Here is a 26,394-nt window from a genome sequence, read left to right as displayed (position 1 = left end):
ATTATGGGTGGTGAGTGACAAAGCAATTTTCGCTAGAAACGTGGGGGATAGCATGCAGCATTATATAGCCATGTGTTCTTATATCATTTCCTCAATCCAGATTGAAAGTTTTATGTTGATACTGGGACTTTTGTTCAACTGAAACTACTGTAGTTTTGGTGTTGTTTCCTCATGTGCTGAATCAAGTTTTGGTAAATGATTTATTTTACAGCCCTGTGTCAGATGGTACTGTATGTATCTGGTGGTTTTATATTTTCAATAAGAATATTTTCTAGTTGTACATAGAAGCAAGTTTTGGTAATGTTTTTCAAGGATGTGTCATTTTACTTTTGTAATGATTATGTTTTGTCACCAGGTGGAAGGACTGACAAAGATGTGGTTTGGAAAAGTAGAGAGGTCAAACCATTAATATTTTTTTTCTCCTCTTTCCTTTCATTTTAGCATTTTGATTTGACAAGTGGGTGGGGATATTATGTAGTATGTGTGGATGTAATCAATATATTTCTGTAAATACTGTTCTTATACACTGGCGAAATGTTGGCAAAATGTTATTAAGAATTCTCATTTTGGGCTAGCCAGAGAGCTCAAATGAAATGAATCAAAAAAAAAGTACATCATGCTTTTAATGGTTGTGTGCTATAGACAGGTTGGTTGTTTAGCAACAAAACAGATGCGTACACAACTATGGGGTAAAACAGACGGGTTGGCTTAGATTGTTGACAACATGTAAACTATATTTAGTCTCCAATGTTTGAAAATATAAATACATTTGTACAATGAGCACGTTGTTTCTCAAATACATTGTTAGTTGTTGGTTAGCTATGTAGCATTTTTTTGTGCCATATTAGCAAATAACACACTCAAAAAGACATTTCAAGAACAACATACAACTTGATGAAACAATCCACCTACAATTCCCCACATGGCAGCATTGTGTCATTGTTGCTAGATATCTGGCCATCCAGAATCACGACAACACACAGTCTTCTGCCCCATTGAAGCGTGCATATCGTTTTCATGACATTGTCAGCTAACCCGTTTATGAGAATATTTTTCTATTCATAAGTGGCATTATTGCAGTATTGTTTTACATTGAGGCACTACCTCAATCTTTTTTTGTATATTAATTTGTTTGTTCTCTGAAATCTGTTAAAAGAATGTAAATAGTATATTTTCCAACTTACCATTTTTCATTCAACAGTAATTATAGGCTACCAATTGAATAAATCAGGAATGGGCAACTTTGATGGGGGTGGAGGCCACAAGAAAAAAATCATCACAGGGGGCCTCAGTGGCTCAGAGGTCTGCATACCCACATCCATACCCACACATGAAGTCAGAGCCGGCCGTATCCTTTTGGAGGCCCTAAGTTAAATGTTGTTTCCACCACCTTGCGAGCACAACATTTTACGTCTCCCCTCTTGAGGGTGGAGAGAAACAATGAGGTTTTAGAGTTAATTTACTGCAATTCTACAAATTTTGCAATGGGGTGTAAAGAAAAGGTTGCAGTTTTAAAGCAAGTTTGCTTCAAATCCACACATTTTCCCATGGGGCGGAGAGAAAAATGTGCAGTTTTATAGTTAGCCTCCTGCAATTATACATATTTTGCCATAGGGTGGAGAGAAATGTTTGCAGCTTTTAATATGATATCTGAGTGAGAGTGACTAGCAAAATCAATGGGGCCCCCTCGGTCGATAACTCAACCATGATAACTACAAGTTTAGATAGCTGGCCCTAGACTAACTTACCAATCTTTTTTTTTGCTGACATGGGCTAATTGAGTAACTATCAGTGACTGACATAACAAGAGAGAAACTGCTGATGCAAAACCAATTTCGAAATTACACCTTGTGTATTATACTATTCTAACTCTCAACAGTAAGCTGAGACCCTGACTGAGTTCCCCTCCCTCCCCCAAAATATATTATATATATTTTTTTTGGAAATTGATCCGTGGCCCTACAAAAGGGGGGCCTCCACCAATTGGCATCCCTGGTATAAATGTTAATCTGAATATTTTTTATTCTCCAAAATTAATATATTTTTTATAGAACTATTTCAGTTCATTTACCATTTATTCTATGTTGACTTTGGAACACGTATCCATTCGACACATAGATTCAGTTCGACATTGTATCTGAGGCCATCTCCATTTTGAAGTAGTGAATTTTCTTCTTCCAACTTCTGAGTGGGCAAACAAACTGAAATGGTGCATACTGCCACCTAGAGTGTGTTATCTGGACAGGTATAAAGCTGAAGCAAGGATATGCATTTTCTTGGTACCATTTGAAAGGAAACACTTTGAGGTTTGTGGAAATATGAAAGGTATGTAGGAGAATATACACATTAGATCTGGTAAAAGATAATACAAAGTAAAAAAACAACCGTTTTTTTGTTTGTTTTTGTACCATCATCTTTGAAATGCAAGAGAAAGGTCATAATGTATTATTCCAGCCCGGGTGCAATTTAGATATTGGCCACTAGATGGCAGCAGTGTATGCGCAAAGTTTTAGTCTGATCCAATGAACCATTGCATTTATGTTCAAAATGTTGTATCAAGACAGTCCAAATGTACCTAATTTGTTTATTAACAACTTTTCATGTTCAAAACTGTGCACTCTCCTCAAGCAATAGCATGGTATATTTCACTGTAATAGCTACTGTAAATTGGACAGTGCAGTTAGATTAACAAGAATTTAAGCTTTCTGCCAATATCAGATATGTCTATGTCCTGGGAAATGTTCTTGTTACTTACAACCTCATGCTAATCGCATTAGCCTATGTTAGCTCAACTGTCCCGCAGAGGACCCACCAATCCTGAAGACGTTTTTAACCCATAGGAAGTCCCACCCAGTTGACTACTTCAAAATAGTTTAAGTCCTCAATGGCTCTGCCTGTGCTACAATCGGCCTTTGGGCTCAAGAGTCTTCTATCAAGTGGTGACCCGTCTTTCAGGGCAGGTGTGGCAGAGCCTTACATGTTTAGCAAAAACCTATATATAGACATTTTATGATGTTGCCTGTTTTGGATGTTATTTTGGCATTAATACGTGTCACCTATCAGTACGCAAACATTGTAAAAAAAAAGATAATTAAGTTAATAAACATGGTATCTTTTTTGCTTTCTTGAGTAAGGCATCTCCAAAATGCAGGTGTTTCAGCCTAGCTCAGTCCTTTCTCTGGTGGTGGGGCAGCCAGCAGAAAATATGGAGCGTAGGGTTTGGTAATGTTCTCTAGTTGTGCCACAATTGGCTCAGTGTTCGGTCACACATGGGGACACTACGGCACCGCAAAATCTATGGGTAGAGCTGGAAAATTCAAGCCCCTTGGGTGCTGCCATAGATTTACATTAGAAGTGCCCATCCAAGAAGGTTCAAGGTCTACAGATAAAATGTCAAATCAGCATTGATTGGACACATCATGTCGACATCATACTTTCAAAATCTTAGCTAGCAAGCCAGACAAGCAGTCATCATCATGAATCTAGTTGACAATCTACTTGCAAATCCTTTTCAATCCTTGTCATATGAAGAGAAATTATACATAAAACATTTCGGTACTCATCGACCATTGGACATAAGAGTTACACAACAAGTTGGAAATGGCAAATTCAACAGTGAGTGGTTTGGAAGGAATCAGTGGCTAACTTGCAAAGCAAACACTAGCCTGCTATTCAGTGGAGAGGGTGTGTGGTCCAAGTGTGGGTTTGAGGATCTTTTTTTCCAAGCTTAAAAGGATAAACATTCACATGCAAAACCATGGGCCAGAATAGGTTGAATACATTGGCCATGCTGTCAATCCAGCATGACTTCTGCCGCATTCAAAACAACTGGAAACACGGAACTGGGAAATCTCAGACTTCAGTGAGTTCAAGACAACTGGGTACTCTGAAAAAACTCTGACTGGGAAAATACATTTTGAACGGTCATCCAACTTGAAATTCCAAGTCGGGAACTCGGGCCTCTTTCTAGCACTCCGACTTGAAGATCACTGACATCATGATTCGACTTTGTTTTTTCAGAGTTCCCAGTTGTCTTGAAAAGCCCCATAAATCCAGAGAATGCCAGACTTGACAAAGTTTGATGACAACATTTTCCAACAAGAAGGACCACCGTGCCACCTTCCTGTTCAAGTGAGCACAGCACAACAAGGTGAGTCCAAAAATATATTGTATGCTGCTGCATAAATAATTGTAAAGTGGTTGTTCCACAGGATATCATAAGGTGAATGCACCAATTTGTAAGTCACTCTGTATAAGAGCGTCTGCTAAATGACTTAAATGTAATGTAAATGTAAAATGCCAGGGAGATATCTATACTGTATCCAAGAAAGTAATACTAAGTGTATGTTGTGTAGTAAGCTGTTAGTAGCCCATGTGCCTCACACTAATAATTCGGTCCCTTTCCCCCTCATAACTTAGCCTACTGTTCTGACTTGGTGGTGCACATGTAGCCTGTAGCCTGTTTTAGAGAAAAGTCATTTTCGAATATTGTAAGAGCTTTCATGTCTGCTTCTTTGCCCCCTTTATTTATCCTACAGTTCTGACTTGGTGTACAGGGAGAATACTGTAAGAACAGCCCATGTTCTGAATTATGTCGCTGTACATTTCAAAAGTGCTGAACACATAGTTATATTCAGTACGTCGGGCTTAGCTCGCTCGTTAATGTCTTAATCGAAATAACGGAGTGTGTCAAACTTACAGCAAACAACACTAAAACAAAAGGGTACAGAGTAAACACAGGTTCCAACTGTCACACATGGCAGCAGGGAATCAGACTAATGTTCCAGTGCTGAGGGATGGCTGGCGTCCATCTTGGATCAACCTTGTCCCTCTCACTTAAAGTGTTGCGAGTGGTGAGAGTGAGACATATGCTTCCTCCACATAGGGGCTCTGCTCTTACCATCTCACCCAGGGAGATCCTCATGATATCATCCTCTGTTCTCTCTCTCTTTGTTCTCTCTGCTCATCTTTTCTCAGTGATTCCATTTGAAACTGTATATGTATTGTAGATTGTTCATTGATATACAGTTTCGCTCTCAATATTCCAATTTCCAATCTCCCTCATTCCCTCTCTCAGATGTCAGTGGCCAGTGGAATGTTTGGGTCCCAAGGGACGTCTCGGCCATGACCAACTCCTGCGTGGTCATCTACTTCACGTTCATGTATGCGGCCACACCGCGGCATCCACGACATCTGGTACTTTGGCAAGCCTTACCCCCAGCTCTTCCCACCTGTGGTGTTCAAGACATTGCGCGTGAAAGTTACAAAGGGCGTACCAAGCTCATTGGGGACCTGCACCAAAGGAACTGCACCCTGCTCATCAGTAATATAGGTACAGAGCACTCCCTGAGGTACTACTTCCGTGCCGACCTGGACGGTGCCAACATCTACACCTACCCAGACTTCTCTGAGCTCAAGGGCTGGGTAAGCCTGCTGAGACCCCGAGAGGCTTTTTTTAACAGTGTTTTTTATGGTCTGGATTGCCCTCGCCTGGTATCATATCTGTTTGTGCTGTCTTGCCAACTACTGTGGCCACTGTTTGTGTTGACATGGCATAACAATGACAGTAGGAGTTGGCAAGCACAAATAGATATGGGACCAGCCTAGGATTGCCCTAGCTGTGATTATAATTATTTTCAATTTAATGAGAATAGGTAAATGTTGTGAACTGGTTTATTTTAACTCATTCACTCTGTCCCCCACACCAGCCCACATTGACATCCCTGCGGAGATAGTTGCTGATGACGTTGGCATGCTACAGCATCCTCCAGACAACTGTCCAGAGAATAGCCTAGAGATCCAATGGATGTACACAGATTACATGCCTGAACCCCACTATACCTTAGACTACGTGGAAGAGAGCAACACAGCCGCACTGTCAAGCACGCTCACCTTCACCACCAAGCCCATGCACAATGGGAGACAGACAGTACTGCTGCCTGGCAGAGAACAAAGATGGACGAGCCAGCAGCTCTGGGGTGGAAGGTAGCCTAGTGGTTAAAGTGTTTGGCAAGTAACCGAAAGGTTGCTAGATCAAATCCCCGAGCTGACAAGGTAAAAATCGAATAGTATTGTACCACATTACACCATCCCAACTCTACATATCAGTCATACCTCTCTTCAGATGCAACTCTCATTCTGGAAGAGTCCATGTGCACAGTGGTGAGGGAAGGAGTCCAGTGTGTTTTCTTGGCTACGGGTAACCCTGAGCCCATCATTGAGTTCTACCTCCCCGACAAGAACATCAACGACACAGACGGCCTCTACAACTACTACATGCACATGGATGGCCACATGTCCATGGGCATGATAAAACTACGGGAGAAGGGTGAGCAACCTGGGCACTGCAGCGTCAGCAACATGTACGGGTCGGAGAGCTTTTATCTGGAGTTACAGCAGGAGAGTGAGTACACAAGTTCAGGTTTTATCGTTTAAAACACAGAAACAACGCATACAATTAAAATGCAAAACATTGTATAGCCAAGCATACATGAGAGATAGAACTGAAATCAGAAGTGTAGTACCTTTATATGATATCTAGGTTGACTGTATAAGTAACAGCACCAACTGGCTACCCCATTGGCTTGATATGGCAATGGCATTATCTTGAATGTAAATACGTTATAGTACCTAGCTAAATTGTATTTTCTGTTCCTACACTGTCTCAATATGATGTGCTTGTCCGATGTTAGAGAAGTACATGATGGCAGGGATCGTTGGCACCATCGTTGGAGTGGCTGTCATCGCCTTCATCATCGCAGCAGTGAGATATGTGGGCCATAACAACAAGAAGTGAGTATCAACCCTTCACTAACTGTGACAGGGGTCAATGCGAGTTACAGGTAGTAATTTCCTGTTTGAATTGACGATAAGGAAACCCTTCAGCCAGCCATCCATTCTAAAACACCTGTGTATTCATTAGCGGAAATGATTGAACGATGGACAACGTGATAATCATAAGTTATGCTAACGCCAGAGCGAGTTCAATTAATTTGCCATCCCTAGTCCCATTTTCTGAAATCCTCTGAGATGGAGATCCAAAATGGCTGCCTGGTGGATTGGGTTAGCAAGCCAGTCTAACCGTAGCCGAAAGTTTGCAGGTTCTTTTCCCTGCTTTGATACTGCTTTGTATCCTTAGCCTGCTATGCTAAAAATAACTTAACTAAGATGCTTCAGAATTATAGCAATATATCACAGTATTATGCTGCAATAGTTTATTAGACCATGCCTCAGGACTACTTGGCCTGTTGACTCCTTGTTGTTCCCAGTCCACCTGGCTGTGCTGCAGCTCCAGTTTCAACTGTTCTGCCTGCGGCTATGGAACCCTGACCTGTTCACCAGGACGTGATACCTTGTCCCGGACCTGCTGTTTTCAACTTTCTCTCTCTACCGGACCTGCTGTCTCTAACTCTGAATGCTCGGCTATGAAAAGCCAACTGACATTTACTCCTGAGGTGCTGACCTGTTGCAACCTCTACAAACACTGTGATTATTACTATTATTTGACCCTGCTGGTCATCAATGAACGTTTGAACATCTTGGCCATGTACTGTTATAATCTCAACCCGGCACAGCCAGAAGAGGACTGGCCACCCCTCAGAGCCTGGTTCCTCTCTAGGTTTCTCCTTAGGTTTCCGCCTTTCTAGGGAGTTTTCCTAGCCACCGTGCTTCTACATCTGCATTGCTTGCTGTTTGGGGTTTTTAGGCTGGGTTTCTGTATAGCAATTGTGACATCGGCTGGTGTAAAAAGGGCTTTATAAATAAATTTGATTGGAAAATTTTCGACGAAAGCTTTTACGAAAGTCGCTCCAAGACAATGTGCCAGCTCAACCACAACTAAACCCTTGAAACAATAACCATGAACGTCAACCATCAACCATAAAATGTAGATTATTAACTACGTTGGGAAACAGGCACTTGTTTAAAATGGATGCCCAGGCTTGGAGTGTCGCCCTGAGGTATTGGCCATGAGACCGGAGTCTGATCTTGTAACTCCACCCCACGTAGAAAATGGCAACCCTGGGGCGGTACCTGGTCTCGTAAACTGGGAACCCAGCGGTGTACTACGTCTCTAAACTGGAGAACCCAGCGTTGTACTACAGCACAGTCAAGAAGGACAACAATGTCTGAGAAAGAAAGTGGTGAGACATGATGATGATGATGAACATGATAATAATAATTTACCCGTTGCTGATACTATACCCGTTGTTACGGATACACGTAGGTGTATCTTGTATTTGTATTCTTTTCTCTCCTTCTCCCCCTCACAGGTGACAATCATCACTCCCCAATCAGTCATCAATCAGTCCCCAACAGAAGACACCTGCTCCTCTTCCCTCACCCAATCACATCCCTTTCCCTTGGTTTAAAAACCCAGTCAGTTGTTTTCTCTCCAGATCAATCTTTGTGTTCATTATCTCTCTCTCTCTCTCTCTCTCTCTCTCTCTCTCTCTCTCTCTCTCTCTCTCTTTCTCTCCTCTCTCTCTTTCTCTCTTTTCCTCTCTTTCTCTCTCTTTCTCTCTATTTCTCTCTCTGTGTGCGCGCGCGCATGCTGGGAATTTTGGGAGTTTGAGTGTTTGGTGATGAGGACTCTGTCCTAACTAACTTTCTAGACTCTTGTCTTGATCTTTTCCTTACATTTTATTTTCTATGGTGTACGGTTAATGCAATATTTGTTTTAGCGGTATCCACAGTTTTTTTTTCAGAGTTAGGGTGGACAGAGGACAGAGTAAGTTTTCTGGGGTTTGCAAGGTGTGGTATGCGCGATGGCTTCTCAGCCTAGCGCGGAGGAGACGCTGTCTATACGGCATGGATTCAGGTGTGTTCCTGAGAATGGAGTTAAGGTGGAGGAGGTTCTGCTCGCGGTCGGCGAACAGGTAGGAGCTGAATTTATACATTCTGCTTCTAGAATGAACAAAGCTGTGGTTGTGTTCATGAAAGAGAAAATTTGGTTGGTAGGCTAATTGCTAGCGGAATATTTGTAAGGGATGTGTTGGTGCCAGTTTTACCTCTTTCTACCCCTTCGCAAGAGTAGTCGTTGCAAATTTACCTCCGTTTATTACGGACGATCAGATCAGGAAAGAGCTGAGTCGTTTTGGTAAGTTTGCTAGCAGGGTTTCGTGTACTGTCGGCAGGTTTTCAGGCAGCTGCTGTTAAGCACGTTGTTTCGTTCCGGAGGCAATGTGTTATGTTTCTGAACAACAATGAGCAACAGCTAAATGTGCATTTTAAAGTGAGGCATGGGGAGGGGCTCTATGCAGGGTTTGCCAGCACAGACAGTCTACGGTGTTTTGAGTGTGGGGATTTGGGGCATAAGAGCTTTGCATGCCCACATAAAGGCCGTAGACAAAGTGAGGGTACAAGCGCTGGTGGGGGAAATCGAGATCAAAGTGCAGGGGGTAATGAGATGCAGACAGCAGAGGCTGGGCCTAGGTCATACCAGGAATGGTGGGGTAGCTGAGGCGGGGTCTAGTAAGGCAAGAGATGGTAGGGTAGAGGAGGCTGGGTCTAGTCAGACTAGAGATGGTGGTGTAGCGGAGGCTGGGTCTAGTCAGACTAGAGATGGTGGTGTAGCAGAGGCTGGGCCTAGTCAGGCTAGAGATGGTGGGGTAGTGGAGGCTGGGTTCTAGTCAGACTAGAGATGGTGGTGTAGCGGAGGCTGGGCCTAGTCAGGCTAGTGATGGTGGGGTAGTGGAGGCTGGGCCTAGTCAGGCTAGAGATGGTGGGGTAGTGGAGGCTGGGTCTAGTCAGGCTAGAGATGGTGGGGTAGTGTAGGCTGGGCTTAGCTATGATATGGAGGGTGGTGTAGAGGATGCTAGGTCTAGTCAGGTTATGACAGTGGATGAGGAGAGTACAGTGGGGAAGTGTAAGAGACTAGGGGGGAGGAGGAGGGTGCCAAGCGGAAAAAGGAAAAAGGGTGTGGTTAAAGGCCACAATGGAAACTTTACCTGTTGCTGTGGGAGATGCCCTGACCAGAGAGGAAGGGCAGGTGGTCAGGATGGGAGATAGAGATGAGGAGGAAAGTGAGTCTGAGGAAGAGGATGAGGAGTTATTCTTTTCAGACTCCTCTTCAATGGGCCCGGAGCTGAAAGCCAGTCAAGCAGAGGGGTCTAAGTACACGGTGAGGGAACTGACAGGTTCCTGAATGAGACCAAGGGAAAAAAGTCAATCTTGAGGCTTTTTCGCCTGATTCAAGAAAGTTTGTACGATCAGTACAACATGCTGTGAGAAATGAGGGGCATGGTGTCCTCTCACCCAGGAAAACGGTTAGGTGAGGAAGTGGGTCACAACAGTGCGTAAGGGTCTACCTTCGGACACTGTTTAGATGTATATTTTCTTTCTGACACTGGGGTTTTTGAGCTTTGCTATTGGTCTCTTTCCTCTGCTGGCTTTTCTCCCACTTCTTATGGAGGACTCTTCGGGTAGGCTCGCTCAATATAAATGGCGCCAGAGATGCGGGAAAGAGGAGTGTGTTGGGTGAATATGTAAAACAAAAAAAAGTACAGGTGTTGTTTTTGCAGGAGACACATAGTGATGTGTTGAATGAAGTTGATTGGGGGCTCTGGTGGAAAGGGGCAAGTGTGTTGAGCCATGGGACAAATCTTAGTGCAGGAGTGGCAGTCCTTTTTGCACCGGGTCTGTCTGTAAAATTTGCTCCTCAAAGGAGGTGTGTAGGGGTAGGCTCCTTGTTGTTAAAGCAGAAATTAACAATATGGGGTTTGTCTTTATAAATGTGTATGCGCCTAACACAGGGAGAGAAAGAGGGGTTCTATTGGGAGTCTTAGACAGGAACTCTCACAGGTAGCGCCTGAGGAGACACTGGTGGTTGGAGGGGACTGGAACTGCACAATAGATTTTACAAAAGACAGAAATGGGGAAGAGCCTCATTCAGTGTCAGTGGGAGTGTTAAGGGATATTATTAATCAGTTTGACCTAGTGGATGTTTGGAGAACTAAACATCCGAACACAAGACAGTATACATGGGTGAAGGTTTTTGGGGCTAGGGTGAGTGCAGCCCGACTTGATCGGTTTTATATGTCTAGGAATCGGAGCAATAGGCTGTTGGGCGCTACCATTCTCCCGGTGGGGTTTTCCGATCATCATATAACCATGGCTCGGCTGTCTATTTCACCAGGGCCCCGGCAGGCATCCTATTGGAAATTCAATGTAAAGCTCTTACAAGATGCCACTTTTTGCGCAGGTTTCCAGACCTTCTGGGAAAGGTGGAGGCAGCGAATAGAGGATTATGAGTCTCTGAGCCAATGGTGGGATGTGGGGAAAGTCCAAATTCGGCTTTTTCTGTCAACAGTACACAGCTCTCTCATCCTCAGAGGCTAGGAGAGTTTTGGGGGAACTAGATCGGTGTATTAGTGAGATGGAGGTACAGATGGTGGGGCAAGGCAATGTAGGCCTCCAGGCTAATTTAGCTGAATTACGCAGGGACCTGGGCAGTTTTTTTCCAGGTTAAAGCAAAGGGAGCACTTGTAAGAGCTAGATTCTCCATGCTCAAGGAGATGGATGCTCCCAACTCCTCTTCTTTGGTTTGGAAAGACAGAGCAGTGAAGCCAAGGGTATGCATTGGTCTACGGCTGTCTGATGGGCAGGTGACCTCTGTGGTGGGTGAGATGCGGGAGCGGACTGTGGAGTTTTATACTGAATTGTATAGGGCAGAAGAGTGTGATCCTGTGTGTGCTCAGGTCTTGTTCACAGGACTCCCTAAACTCTCTCTGGCACAGAGGGAGGATTTGGACGTTCCTCTGTTGTCCCATGAACTGGCAGAGGCCGTAACCCAGATGTCCGACGGTCGTGCACCGGGGGTAGATGGACTCCCAGGGGAGTGTTATAAAACATTCTGGGGAATAATTGGACTGGACTTCTTTTGCGTGTTGCCGATGAGCTGCCGTCGGGCGGCTCTGACGCTCCTTCCCAAAAAAAGGGACTTGTGTGAACTTAAGAACTGGAGGCCTGTGGCATTGCTATGCTATGTGCTGACTACAAGGTATTTGCCAAGGTCCTCGCTAACAGACTGAAGTCCCACTTGGACTCGATAGTACATAAGGACCCAAACATATTGAGCGTCCCGGTACACAATCACGGACAACTTGTTCTTAATTAGGGACATGTTGGACTTGTCGAGAGGGTCTAATGTGAACTTCGGACTGGTCTCTTTGGATCAAGAGAAGGCTTTGATAGAGTGGACCATGAGTATCTGTTTAATGTGATGTTGGGTTGGGAGGAGTTTTTTTGACCTGTGTGAAGCTGTTGTATGCTGGGGCGTCATGCATGGTCAGGTGAGAGGGGGGCTCAGTAGGCCAGTCGGGTGAGACGGGGCATTAGACAAGGATGCCCTCTAATCTGGGCAGTTATACACACTAGCCATTGAGCCTTTTTAGGACTGCTACGCAGGAACTGCAGGGAGTGTGCTGGACAGGCATGGATGTGTTGACAGGAATAGCAGTGTCAGCATATGCAGAGATGTTCTGTGATGGTCAGGGAATGGCCAAGATATGCAGGCACTGGAGACCAGTCTGAAGGTGTACGAGGGAGCTTCTTCAGCTAATGTAAATGGGGCAAGAGCAAGCTCTGTTATGCGGGGCAATGGGGGGATAGGGCTCCTCCTCTGCTTCCAGGGGGTTTGCAGTGGGGTTGTGAAGGGCTTAAAGTGTTGGGGGGTGTACCTGGGCTCGGAGAGGTGGGTCAGGAAGAACTGGGAGGGACTGTCACAGGCAGTGGTGTCAAGACTGGCCAGGTGGAGGTGGCTCCTGTCCCAAGTGTCATATAGAGGGAGGGTGCTGATAAATTAACAACACTGGTGGCATCTTCCCTGTGGCATAAACTGGCTGTCCTCAACCCCCCCCCCCCCCCCCCCGCCGGTCTGCTCGCAGACCTGCAAACGCAAGCTGGTGGACTTCTTCTGGTCGGGCCATCACTGGCTGAGGGCAGCAGTGTTGTATATGACCGTCCATGAAGGAGGACAGGGCCTGGTGGAACTGGAGAGCAGGATGGCTGCGTTCCGGCTAAAGGCGGTGCAGAGACTGCTGTACCATACTGATGTTGGCTGGAGGGAACCAGCATGCGCGCTGCTGAGGAGAGCTGGCGGATTAGGTTTGGATCGGCAGCTGTTCCTCATGAAGCTGGAGAGGCTGAGTACAGCAGGTCTCTCAGACTTTTTACTCTGGGGTGGCTGAGGGCCTGGCAGCTGCTAAGGCCCACACGAGAAGGGGGGTGTGGAGCCTGGGCTGTGGTGTGGGTTGTGGGAGGAGCCATCTTCCAAACCCAGCCATCCTTTTGAGATCGGTCCAGTCGGCCACCCTGCAGAGGACAACTGATGGCAGGGGGTGTAAAAAGGCTGGGTGACTTGAGACTGCTGGGAGAGAAGGGGTGGAAAACCCGGAAGTCTTGGCACAGCAAACCGGGATAATATCTCTTAGGCTGCTGGAGAGATTCCTGGAGGAGGTCCAGGAGGCACTGTCTGAGCCGGTATAAGAGGGATGTTTGAGCAGCCAAGGAGAGAGGGGCCACCAAGTTTTCCGCCACTGCAGGTGACGGCAGAGACTGGAGACTGGCAAGGGGGTCTGGAGGACTTGTTAGATTTTAACACTCCAAGCCTGGGCGAGTTTGAAGGGGTGGGAGGTAAAAGCCCTCTACAACCCTATGCGTTAAGGTTAGGAACATTCGGAACCTAACAGGAGTAAAGGCACATCAGTGGCAGGGGGTATGTGGGGAGGAGAGTATGGTGGGTTTTAGATGGAGGGGGCTCTACAAATCCCCAGCACCAAAGAGGTCAGGGGACCTCCAGTGGAGCGTTCTACATGGAGCCCTGGCCACTAACAGCTGGCTGGCACGGGTTCAACCGGGAGTTGGGCAGGAGTGTCCTTTCTGTAAAATGAAAGAAACAGTGCACCATGGTTTTCTGTGTGCACCAGGTTGATGCCATTAATGTCTCTGTTGGAATGTCTGTGTGAGAGGTTGGGGGTGGTCTTTACTGTTGGGGTGTTCATAATGGGATACAGCTATTCAAATAAGGAGAAGGCCAAATGTGTTTTGTTGAATTTTCTGTTTGCTCAGGCGAAGTTGTCTATTTGGCTAACAAGGAGGAACAGGGTCAAAGGTGGGGGGATAACAGACCCTTTACTATTGTTTAATGGGATGGTCTCTGCGCGCCTTAGGGTTGAGTTTGAGTTCTCTAAAATGATAAAAAGTGTGGAGATGTTTCAGGAGATATGGTGTGTTGGGGGGGCTGTCTGTATAGCTGGGGAAGATGTTTTGGATATACGGTTGTAGGAGTGGGTATTGTTTTGAGTATTGTGATGTTGGTTTGTATCATGTGGTTGCTGGAAAGGCGAGTATGGTACATGTATGCATCACAGGATGTATTTTTGGTTTTATTTTTAAGGGGGAGGTGGGTGGTGAGTTTAAATGAAATGAGAATGGTTCAATAAAGAAAGACAAAAAGTCAAGTCTCTCTCTCTCTCTCTCTCTTTTGTTTTTGCAACTACATGTCACTTTGTCCATCCCACCTGAGTATTGTTTTTGTTAAAGTGTTGACTGTTTGTATGTTTGGTGAGAAAAGGGATACCAAGACAAGACGCCCATGGGCCTACATTACCCGTAGGAATACTTTGTCTAAGTACTCTAGTTAGAACTGGGTGGACCACCCACTGTATTTTTGTTTAGTTAGCTAGCTGTTGTTGAAGTAGGCTAGCTTAGGGGTGTTTTGGATTATTGTTTCTTTGCTTGGGTCCAGCTCAGCCCTTTTCTCACACCCCCATTACCGTGTGTTTAAAAATAAACCTGTAGTGTTTGACGGTAGATTTCAGTTGTCTGTGGTTTTTTGTTCTCACTGTTACTTGTCACTATAATGATTTGTTATGGGTCTCGTATCCATCCCCCCCTAGACTGCAGGGCCAAAAGGGATTTGTAACACCCGTTCAATTCATGTACCTATTTTGATGTAGATTAAGGGATGTTCCGTGGAGATTAACCTATATAACCTCTTATGTTAGAGAAAATGTAAATTTCCTCAGCCAACTACTGGCCTAGCTTGAGAGTCCCAGTACCACTGGATTAGCTGCCACATAGCCTTTCCAGACCACTGTTTTCTGCTTCATCGCTTCTCTGCCTTCTGTCTCTTTCTCTTCCCTTACTCTTGCACAGCTTAAGACAAACTTTGAGCCCAGAAGCTCTAACTCCATTCTAGAGGAGAGCACGGTAAGGTTCCTAAACAACCCAGCCCCAATCCCAACAAGTCTCAGTGGTAGACAGCATCCCTCACACATCCCAGACAGCAGAATTATACGATGGCCCCAAATTCGGCCCTAATCTACAATATAACGATGTACCATTTTGCCCAGTTAACCACTTGGTGTTATGATACTGAAGTGATCTATAGCATGAAATGTCCAGAGCTTGCCTGGCAAGGTGGATGTGGCCCACATTCAGACCAAAAGTAGCCCAATAACTATGGGAAGTTGTTAGGGCCACACAACTCAAGCCAGAGATGGCCCATAAGCAAAGTGCCAACCCTCCCCCCAGTTCGCATCTCTAACATTCGAACCAGATCTGGGCCATATGACACATTGTGGTGCCAGAACTGAGCCACATGTGTCACCAAACAACCAGATCTGGCCCACAGTCGTCTGTCTTCCATGTGCTTTATTGCCTTTGATTTCCACGACTACTCTTGCACGGCTGCCTCGATACTAACAGGATATGCTAAACCGCCTCAATCTCCTTGTTTTACGCCTCTGCTCACCAATAACTACTAACCCTCCCTTTCTCCTCTCTCAATGTCTGTGATGTTATTCCTTTATACTCTGAATGTTCTGAGGTGTCAATGGCATTGGTGGCCCTGTGCTGTTATAGCCTGTGATTCTGAATGGGCCTTCTCTCTTTCCATACCTTCAAGGAGAAGATGGGGATTATCAACCTGTGTGCTCTTTGGCAGACCTGGAGAGGCAAGAGCTGAAGTGCCCTGCCCTGGAGTTTCAGGGGGGCGCTCCAAGGATGGGGGGTCCTCAGGGAGGGGGGATGACGGCAGGGAAGAATCGCGAATAATTGGAATTGATCTCAGGGTAGTTGGTGCCGTCATCCATATTTATTTAAACTGCATTGTTAGTTAGGGGATCGTAAGTAAGCATTTCACTGCAAGGTCAACACATGTTGTATTCGGCGCATGTGTCTAATACCAATTTGATTTGATCTCCCCCCGTCCCTGGCTCATCTCAAATGACGTCTCCGTTAGTCAACCCCCCGGCCTCCAGGGGGAGCCCCAGTCACATCTCGCCACCCAGGACTGCCGGTAGCTACTTTCAGGGTCGGAACACAGGCCATTGGACAATGTAAAAAGCTCTTATCGGCAGCTGTCGGTCTCCCAGCTCTTACTCTACTGTTCATAGTCAAACAATTCCCTCACAACAGGTGCAATGGGTTTGATACTGTACTGTATCATCTAGATTCAATGTTGCTATTTCCATCTCTACACCATTAATTGTTGGCACTGCTGTCATGCTTGGGAAACGGTAACACATTTTCTGGGGCTCCCCTTCTGCATGTCACCCTATATCATACTCATAGCTAGCCTGGTTAAACAGATTGAACGCTGCGCTCACCACTATTTCCTGTAACGCAGCACATTCAGTTTGGATACCAGGCTACCTTGTACCTGCTCCTGTTCTAGATCGGTCCGTTATAGTTCTTCTCCACTGTGTCCGCTGCAGTCGAAGTGTCAGGGAAAGGTGTGTGTTTTGTACTTTTTTAAATACCTCTTTTGTGACCCTGGATCTGGAGGAAATGAGGGATCTCTTCTCCTCTTCCTGATCCAGTGGTTGTCAACACTGACCAGTGTTCAACAAACCGTCAGGCCTGACTACACATCCAATTGAAGCCAGTCATCTTCATCTCACATATTCTGTTCCCACATATAGTTCAATAGTGATGTGTACTGTGATTTAGTGGCTTTTGATGAGAAATGACTTTTCTTAGATTTTATATGAAGGAGAAGATGGATACTCTTAGAGGTTTGTCGAGCCTCGAACACAAGGTTCTGTTGTGCAAGAAGTGGCCTGATTTTTTTTTTGTTGTTTTTATGCATTATAAGCACTGATTGCATTGTGTTTTGCTCTTGAGGAAATATGCTGGGGTAACACAGAATGTTCTATTAATGCCGTTGCCAATGATTTAATTACTAGTATTTTTGGGACGATTTCTCTGTTTTGCTAAGGGGAAGTGTTAACTATCCTTAAATGGGAACCAATAGGTTAGAAATACATTTTTGGATCAATCTGGCATACATGACTCCACTGTAACACTCGCACAGCAGGCCAAAATGTATCTCGTTGAGACTGTGTTTGTGTAAACAGTGCTGAAAGATCAGCGAACACTGATCACTGTGGCTGTTTCAAAAGATCACTTTACCTGAGACCGCTTCCACAAAATGTCTTCAAAGGTTGTGGAGTGTGAAATCGATGCCTAATCCTATAGGGTTGTATCAGTTGAGACATTGAGTGGCACAACAATGAAGTTGTTATACCAGTTGGTTGTGCTATTCAAATATAATTTATCAACTCATGTAATGTAATGTAAGCTCACTAATGGCAACACTAGATAACAATGACTGTTAATACAATATTAATACGCTGCATATGGATGGGTAAAGGATACCAGTATACATTATGTAAATAAATACCCTGCATGACTATTATGCTGTCAGCCATATGTGTAAATACACTACGGTATGTACATGCTCACTACAACAATGGTTACACAGGCAAGTCGGATACATGTTCGGTAACACTTTAATTGACTTCTCTGTCATAAGGGTGACATAACGCTGTCATAACATAACACATGTCATTTTCGGTCATGAAAACTGATGTCAAAATACTGACAACCCTTACACTGTCATGACAGACAATTGGTATTTATGTAAATTAGTTGGCTAGCGGTATGCTAAGCCAATAAGCTGACTGAAGCAAATATTTGTGCCATGACAGTGTCAAGCTTATGTCAGCTGTCATGACTGTTTAATAAACTATTTTATGTAATTGTTCTGACATGGTTAAGTCACTAGACCTAATGGCAGAGCGTTCAAGATGTGTTACCCAACATTGAGACATGCCAATATGGACATCCGGTTAGTAACACTCCTACTGTCGTCAGTTCTCTTGAACGCCTCATGGGGGGTTTTATTTCTTTCTGAACCTGGGAACAAATATGGAGAAGCGTTGTTCATGTCTTATCTAATTTGTTTTGTCACATAGTGTGTTGTAAAGCAGATTTGTACTTTCTTTACTTTGTGGTATTCATTATTATTATTGTGATGATTTTTTTTATATCTTTGACACAATAATTCCGATCAGATTCTGCAATCCTTCTGCAAATTAGCACTGTTTATTACTTAATGACAATAAGAGCTCTATGATGACGTTTGATCATTCTCTTTATTTTACAAGTCTGTCCCACCTCAAGCAAAGCCATCTTTCTTTGGTTCCAAACAAACAAATAAATAAAGTATACAGAGAATGTGACTAGTTCAGTTTGTTATCTATATAGGTTTATCTGTTCTGTCGTACCCAAACAGTATGGAAAATACACCCTGAATACATTCTATATCCCATGCATTAGTATTACTTTATGATACAGTATGTAACAGTTATTCCCCCCACACCAACCCTCATTGTTTGCAGTTGCTACATTCACAAAGCTTTATTTTAAACCATTTCATTGATAATATTTGCAACATAGTTGAAGATAAAAACTTGTAACTTGTGCTTTTACATAAAATACTACACAATTCGGTATAATAGATTTTTTTTGGTGCATAAATCCTGAGACATTATTCTGAAAAAGAGGTTGACTTTACCAGCATAACATTGTGGATGGAAATGTGGTAACTGACATACACTACATGACCAAAAGTAAGTGGACACCTGCTCATCGAACGTCTCATTCCAAAATTATGGGCATTAATAATGAGTTGGTCCCCCTTTTTCTGCTGTAACAGACTCCCACAACAACCTCCACTTCTGGGAAGGCTTTTACTAGATGTTGGCACATTGCTGCGGGGGTAGCTTCCATTCAGCCACGGGCACTGATGTTGGGCAATTCGGCCTGTTTCACAGTCGGCGTTCCAATTCATCCCAAAGGTGTTCGATGGGGTTGAGGTCAGGGCTCTGTGCTGGCCAGTAAAGTTCTTCCACACCGATCTCACAAAATAATTTCTGTATGGACCTCGCTTTGTGCACGGGGGCATTGTCCTGCTGAAACAGGAAAGGGCCTTCCACAAACTGTTGCCACAAAGATGGAAGCACAGAATCGTCTAGAATGTCATCGTATGCTGTAGCCTCAAGATTTCCCTTCACTGGAACTAAGGGGCCTAGTCCGAATCATGAAACAATGTGTTTTATAAAGAGGTGGTTTTATAAAACTAGAGTTTATTAAACTCTGCATAAACTGAGTATAAACAACCTATACAGTGCATTCGGAAGTATTCAGACCCCTTGACTTTTCCACATTTTGTACATTACAGCCTTATTCTAAAATGTATAAAATAATATTTTTTATCAGTCTACACACTATACCCCATACTGACAAAACAAAAACAGGTTTTTAGAAATTTGGGAAATGTATAAAAATAAGAAAACAATATTTAATGTACATTCAGACCCTTTACTCAGTACTTTGTTAAAATCAAATCAATCGTCAGTTGTCCACATGCAACCTTACAGTGAAATGCTTACAAAGCCCTTAACCAAAAGCGCATTTTAAGAAAAATACCTACAAAAATAAGAAATAATGTAACAACTAATTAAAGAGCAGCAGTAAAATAACAATAGCGAGGTTATGCAGGGGGTACAAGTACAGAGTCAATGTGCGGGGGCACTGGTTAGTCGAGGTAATATGTACATGTAGGTAGAGTTATTAAAGTGACTATGCATAGATTATAAGCAGAGAGTAGTAGCTTTTTAAAAGCCTCTTGGACCTAGACTTGGCACTCCGGTACCGCTTGCCGTGCGGTAGCAGAGAGAACAGTCTATGACTAGGTTGTCAATTTTAGGGCCTTCCTCTGATACTGCCTGGTATAGAGGTCCTGGATGGCAGGATGCTTTGCCCCAATGATGTACTTGGCCGTTCGCACTACCCTCGTAGTGCCTTGCAGTCGGAGGCCAAGCAGTGGCCCTACCAGGCAGTGATGCAACCAGTTAAGATGCTCTTGATGGTGCAGCTGTATAACTTTTTGAGGATCTGAGGACCCATGCCAAATCTTTTCAGTCTCTGAGGGGAAATAGGTTTTGTCGTGCCCCTCTTCACGACTGACTTGGTGTGCTTGGACCATGTGTTTGTTGGTAATGTGGACACCAAGGAACTTGAAGATTTAAACCTGCTGCCACTAATGCCCTCCGTCGATAATAAGGGCTGTGTGCTCGGACCTCCTTTTCCTGTAGTCCATAATCATCTCCTTTGTCTTGATAACATTGAGGAGAGGTTGTTGTCCTGGCACCACATGGCCAGGTCTCTGACCTCCTCCCTATAGGCTGTCACATCATTGTCTGTGATGAGGCCTGCCACTGTTGTGTCATCAGCCAAACTTAATGATGGTGTTGGAGTTGTCCCTGGACATGCAGATATGAGTGAACATGGAGTACAGGAGGGGACTGAACACGCACCCCTGAGGGGCCCCCGTGTTGAGGATCAGCATGGCGGATGTGTTGTTACCTACCCTTACCACCTGGAGGCAGCCCATCAGGAAGTCCAGGATCCAGATGCAGAGGGAGGTGTTTAGTCCCAGGGTCCTTAGCTTAGTGATGAGCTTTGAGGGAACTATGGTGTTGAACGCTGAGATGTAGTCAATGAATAGCGTTCTGACATAGGTGTTCCTTTTGTCTATGTGTGAAAGGGCAGTGTGGAGTGCAATAGAGATTGCATCATCTGTGGATCTGTTGGGGCGGTATGCAAATTAGAGTGGGTCTAGGGTTTCTGGGATAATGGTGTTGATGTGAGCCATGACCAGCCTTTCACAGCACTTCATGGCTACAGACGTGAGTGCTACGGGTCGGTAGTCATTTAGGCAGGTTACCTTAGTGTTCAAGGGCACAGGGACTATGGTGGTCTGCTTGAAACATGTTGGTATTACAGACACAGACAAGGAGAGGTTGAAAATGTCAGTGAAGACACTTGCCAGTTGGTCAGCGCATGCTCGGACAACACAACCTGGTAATCCGTCTGGCCCTGCAGCCTTGTTAATGTTGACCTGTTTTAAGGTCCTACTCACATCGGCTAGGGAGAGCATGATCACACAGTCGTCCGGAACAGCTCTCATGCATGTTTCAGTGTTACTGCCTTGAAGCGAGCATAGAAGTTATTTAGCTCATCTGGTAGGCTTGTGTCACTGGGCAGCTCGCGGCTGTGCTTCCCTTTGTAGTCTGTAATAGTTTGCAAGTCCTGCCACATCTGACGAGCGTTGGAGCCGGTTGTAGTACGATTCGATCTTAGTCCTGTGGGACGATGTCATCTATGCACTTATTGATGAAGCAAGTGACTGATGTGGGGTACACCTCAATGCCATCGGAAGAATCCCGGAACATATTCCAGTCTGTGCTAGCAAAACAGTCCTGTAGCTTAGCATCTGCTTTATCTAACCACTTTTTTATTGACCGAGTCACTGGTGCTTCCTGCTTTAGTTTTTACTTGTAAGCAGGAATCAGGAAGAAAGAATTACTGTCAGATTTGCCAAATGGAGGGCGAGGGAGAGCTTTGTTCGCGTCTCTGTGTGTCTACAGCGTAAAGGTGGTCTCAGGCGAGGTAAAGCCTTGAAACTTCCTTAGATATCGTGCACCAGCTGTTGTTTACAAATATACATAGACCCACACCCCGTGTCTTACCAGAGGCTGCTGTTCTTTCCTGCCGATACAGTGTATAACCCGCCAGCTGTATGTTATTCATGTGCTTGTAGTTTATCCACTTTATTATCCAATAATTGTACGTTGGCCAATAGTACCGATGGTAAAGGCAGATTAGCCACTTATCGCCGGCACCTTACAAGGCACCCTGACCTCCATCTGCGATATCTCCGTCTCTTTCTCCTGCGAATGACGGGATGAGGGCCTTGTCTGGAGTAAATCCATCTCGTCCGACTCATTAAAGAAAAATGATTTGTCCAGTTCAATGTGAGTAATCATTGTTCTGATGTCCAGAAGCTCTTTTCGGCCATAAGAGATGGTAGCAGCAACATTATGTACAAAATAAGTTACAAACAATGCGAAAAACAAACATAAAAGCATGGTTGGTTAAGAGAGAGCGCTTCCTGTTTGGAATCTTCTCAGGTTTTGGCCTGCCAAATGAGTTCTGTTATACTCACAGACACCATTCAAAACAGTTTTAGAAACTTTAGGGTGTTTTCTATCCAAATCAAACAATTATATGCATATTCTAGTTACTGGGCAGGAGTAGTAACCAGATTAAATAGGGTACGTTTTTTATCCGGCCGTGCAAATACTGCCCCCTATCCCCAACAGGTTAAGAGCCCATAAAACGGCAGCCATCCCCTCCGGCGCCATCTGATTAGCACCTTTTACAGCGATGACAGCCTAGAGTCTTCTTGGGTATGAAGCTACAAGGATGACACATCTGTAAATGGGGAGTTTCTCCCATTCTTCTCTGCAGAGCCTCACAAGCTCTGTCAGGTTGGATGGGGAGCATCGCTGCACAGCTATTTTAGGGTCTCTCCAGAGATGTTAGATGAGGTTCAAGTCAGGGCTCTGGCTGGGTCACTCAGGGATATTCAGAGACTTATCCCGAAGCCACTCGTGCGTTCTCTTGGCTGTGTGCTCAGTGTCATTGTACTGTGGAAGGTGAACCTTCCCCCCAGTCTGACGTCCCTGAGCGCTCTGAAGTAGGTTTTCATCAAGGATCTCTCTGTAGTTTGATCCGTTCATTTTTCCCTCGATCCTCACTATTCTCACAGTCCCTGCCGCTAAAAAAACATCACCACAGCATGATGCGCTTACCACCATGCTTTCAGACGTTAAATCTTGATTTGATCAGACTAGAGAATCTTGCCCTTCCTCCCGAGGTTGCTCAGTTTGACCGGGTGGCCAGCTCTAGGTAGTCATGGTGTTTCCAAACTTCTTCCAATTAAGACTGATGTAGGCCACTGTGTTCTTTGGGACCTTCAATGCTGCATACATCTTTTGGTACCCTTCCCCAGATCTGTGCCTTGAAACAATCCTGTCTCGGAGCTCTACCATCAATTCCTTCGACATCATGGCTTAGTTTTTGCTCTGACATGCGCCATCAACTGTGGGACCTTACATAGACAGGTGTGTGCCTTTCCAAATCATGTCCAATCAATTGAATTTACCACACTCCAATCAAGTTGGAAAAACATCTCAAGGATGATCAATGGAAACAGGATACACCTGAGCTCAATTTCGAGTCTCATAGCAAAGGGTCTGAATACTTATTGAAATAAGGTATTTCTGTTTTCTGTTTTCTGTTTTAATACATTTGCAAACATTGATAAAACATTTTTTTTTGCCTTTGTCATTGTGGGGTATTGTGTGCAGATGTATGAGATTTTTATTTATTTAAACCTTTTTATTATAAGGCTGTAACGTAACAAAATGTGGAAAAAAGCTAAGGGGTCTGAATACTTTCCGAAGGCACTGTATATTTCAAGGAACATGTGTCACGACAGTGACGGATGGTGGCGCCCCTCCTCGGCCGGGCGGGGCTCGGTGGTCGTCGTCGCCGACCTACTAGCTGCCATCGATCCCTTTTTGTTTCACTTTCGTTTGGTAGGTCTAGGTAGGCACGCACCTGTTTTGGGTTAGTCATTAGAAAGGGGGGGTTATTTAGGTTAGCGTAGGATGTATGTGTTTGTACGTGATTGTGTTGCTATGTTTTTTGGCTTGTGTTCACGCTGATTGTGTTCATGCTCTAGTGCGTGGTTTTGCGCCGACTGTTTTCTGTCCCCTGTGTTTGGGGCACATTGTTTTGTGTGCGCTCTGGATCGCTGTTGGGGTGGCTTGTGTTTCGCCGTTGTGCTCATTAAAAGCCACTACCCTGTATCGCTGCTTCCTGCGCTTGATTCCTCACCCACTACGCCCAAGCCTGACAACATGGTGTAGAGTTTAAATGTAAGTATTTCAGGGAAGTAACGCCCGACCTAAATAATATAGCAAATATCACAGCCTCAAAGTGTGAAGGGGAACTAAACTATTTATGACTTCATGCACTTCCATTACATCTACACAAATTGACACTGAAATTCATCTGACAGTTTACATATTATTGATAAAGTATCAGGCATTGTTGTCACCAATTTCTTCCATTTCAGGCTGTGATCAGTTGCATTATTACCATGTCTTCTTGTTATTAGGTCAACATAATGTAACGGTGAAAGAGGAATCATCACTCTTCCAAAGTTGGTCTGATATGTCTTTTTACGTGAAAGATTGTGGTATAAAACCATCACAAAATATATTGAATACAACCCAGTAGCCTCTAATGTTGATAATAAAGGGATTACCTAGTCAGTTGCACAGCTGAACGCATTCAACCGAAATGTGCCTTCTGCATTTAACCCTACCCATCATATTCTTACCCTTTGCTGGCCCCTTAGATTCAAACCAGTAAACTTCCGGTTACTGGCCCAACACTCTTAACTGCTAAGCTACCTGTCGCCCATAATAAGTGCATTTAGCACACTATACTTACTATAGTTACTATGTCAGTTACTATAGAATATGGCAGTACCCTTTTTGCAGCAGATCTTTCATATTGGGTACAGGGCTTCATTTCTCAGACCACAGAGGGCATCAAAAACAGTGAGACTATTGCCAGCTTATCTCTATCCAATGCAAGGCATTCTCCATATAATTCACATGCACGTTTCAAACTGTCACGAGCGGAATGAACCGTTTAAGGAGTGAGTCAAGCGCAGGAGACTGAGGTCCGTTGGAACAAACTTAATTTAATAATCCAAGGGCAAGATCCATATATGGCTAAGAGCATAACAGTCAAAAATGACTAAACGAAGCTCCGCTCAAAAGGCAGACGGGGCGCAGCCCGGCAACCCTAATGCCTATACAATAAAGTAACACCACACGTGACAAAGAACAATCCCGCACGAATCCTGGCTAAACACAGACAGACTAAATACCCCCCCACTAATGGCAAACACAAAACAGGTGCAATCAAAAAACAGACATAACTAACAGACACTGAAACACAGATCGGTGGCAGCTAGTAGGCCGGCGACGACGACCGCCGAGCGCCGCTCGACCGAGGAGAGGCGCCACCTTCTGTGGATGTTGTGACACAAACAGCCAATCTTGAAATATGTACACATTTTCTTATAGAAATCTTATAGAAACTTTCTTATAGTGAAATAAAGCTTCATCTGAATATACAAGGCAAGAGGATTGCAATGTTAATCAAGATTGGTTGATAGGTGTGGATTGGTGGGGTTTGATGGGTTGGTTGATGTGTTTGGGTTGATTATGGTCTAGCTACAGTACAGTATGGCTGGGTGGTATGCAGTACAGAGGGACGTCCTGGATGCAGCACCAGGTTAGAGGGTGGAGTAACAGACAGGGGACATGAAGTGACAGTTCACACCCATCAGAGACTCACACAGGGCTCACAGTCAACAGGAAGAGAGAGCACACAGAGAGGTAATGTGCTGATTCAGTCTTATTCTCTGCATGGATCAACAGACAAGCTATTGAACCATTAAATATTTTTGTCTCGTTACATTGAAGGACTGTTAACTTGATTATGGCTATGTAATATAATGGTAATATTATTCATTTATGGAATTACAACACATTGCTTCATAAGGCTTTAAATAGCATAGGAATACATATTTATGAATGCAGTTAAATATATTTATGAGCAATTGTGAAGAAGGCATTCATATAAACCTTGACGATAAATGTTTATTTGACAGGGCGTGACGGGGTTTTGCACCTGTTTCATGCATCTGGCCTTCAGTGCGCCTACCCAGTCTGGTACGTCCTGTGTCTCCTCCACGTACTCGCTTTAAGGAACGCGTGACCAGACAGGCACCATGCTATGCAGTGTTGCGCACAGTATCTCCAGTGCGTCTCCACAGCCCGGTGTGTCCTGTTCCTGCTCCCCGCACTTGCCCTGAGGTGCGTGTTTCCAGTCTGGCGCCATCTGGGCCAGTCCCACGCATCAGGCCTCCAGTGCGCCTGCCCAGTCCGGTGTGTCCTGTTCCTGCTCCCCGCACTCACCCTGAGGTGCGTGTTACCAGTCTGGCGCCACCTGTGCCAGCCCCACACATCAGGCCTCCAGTCCGCCTGCCAAGTCCGGCGTGTCCTGTTCCTGCTCCCCACACTCGCCCTGAGTTGTGTGTTAGCAGTCTGGCGC

The 26,394-nt window shown here is 44.7% G+C and overlaps 1 long non-coding RNA gene and 1 pseudogene across 1 annotated transcript; both read left to right on the top strand.

Moving 5' to 3' along the window:
* The first annotated feature begins 1,233 nt into the window (after positions 1–1,233).
* On the top strand, positions 1,234–16,304 carry LOC115186283 (myelin-associated glycoprotein-like; annotated as a pseudogene).
* Positions 16,305–23,825: 7,521 nt separating this feature from the next.
* Positions 23,826–26,157, top strand: LOC115186286 (uncharacterized). Its single transcript, XR_003875670.1, has 3 exons — positions 23,826–24,137; positions 25,512–25,676; positions 25,952–26,157. It is a non-coding gene; the product is annotated as an uncharacterized LOC115186286 (long non-coding RNA).
* Positions 26,158–26,394: the final 237 nt, after the last annotated feature.

Source organism: Salmo trutta, unplaced genomic scaffold (assembly GCF_901001165.1).
Source record: "Salmo trutta unplaced genomic scaffold, fSalTru1.1, whole genome shotgun sequence".
Taxonomy (NCBI): domain Eukaryota; kingdom Metazoa; phylum Chordata; class Actinopteri; order Salmoniformes; family Salmonidae; genus Salmo; species Salmo trutta.
This window is presented reverse-complemented; position numbering and strand designations above follow the sequence as displayed.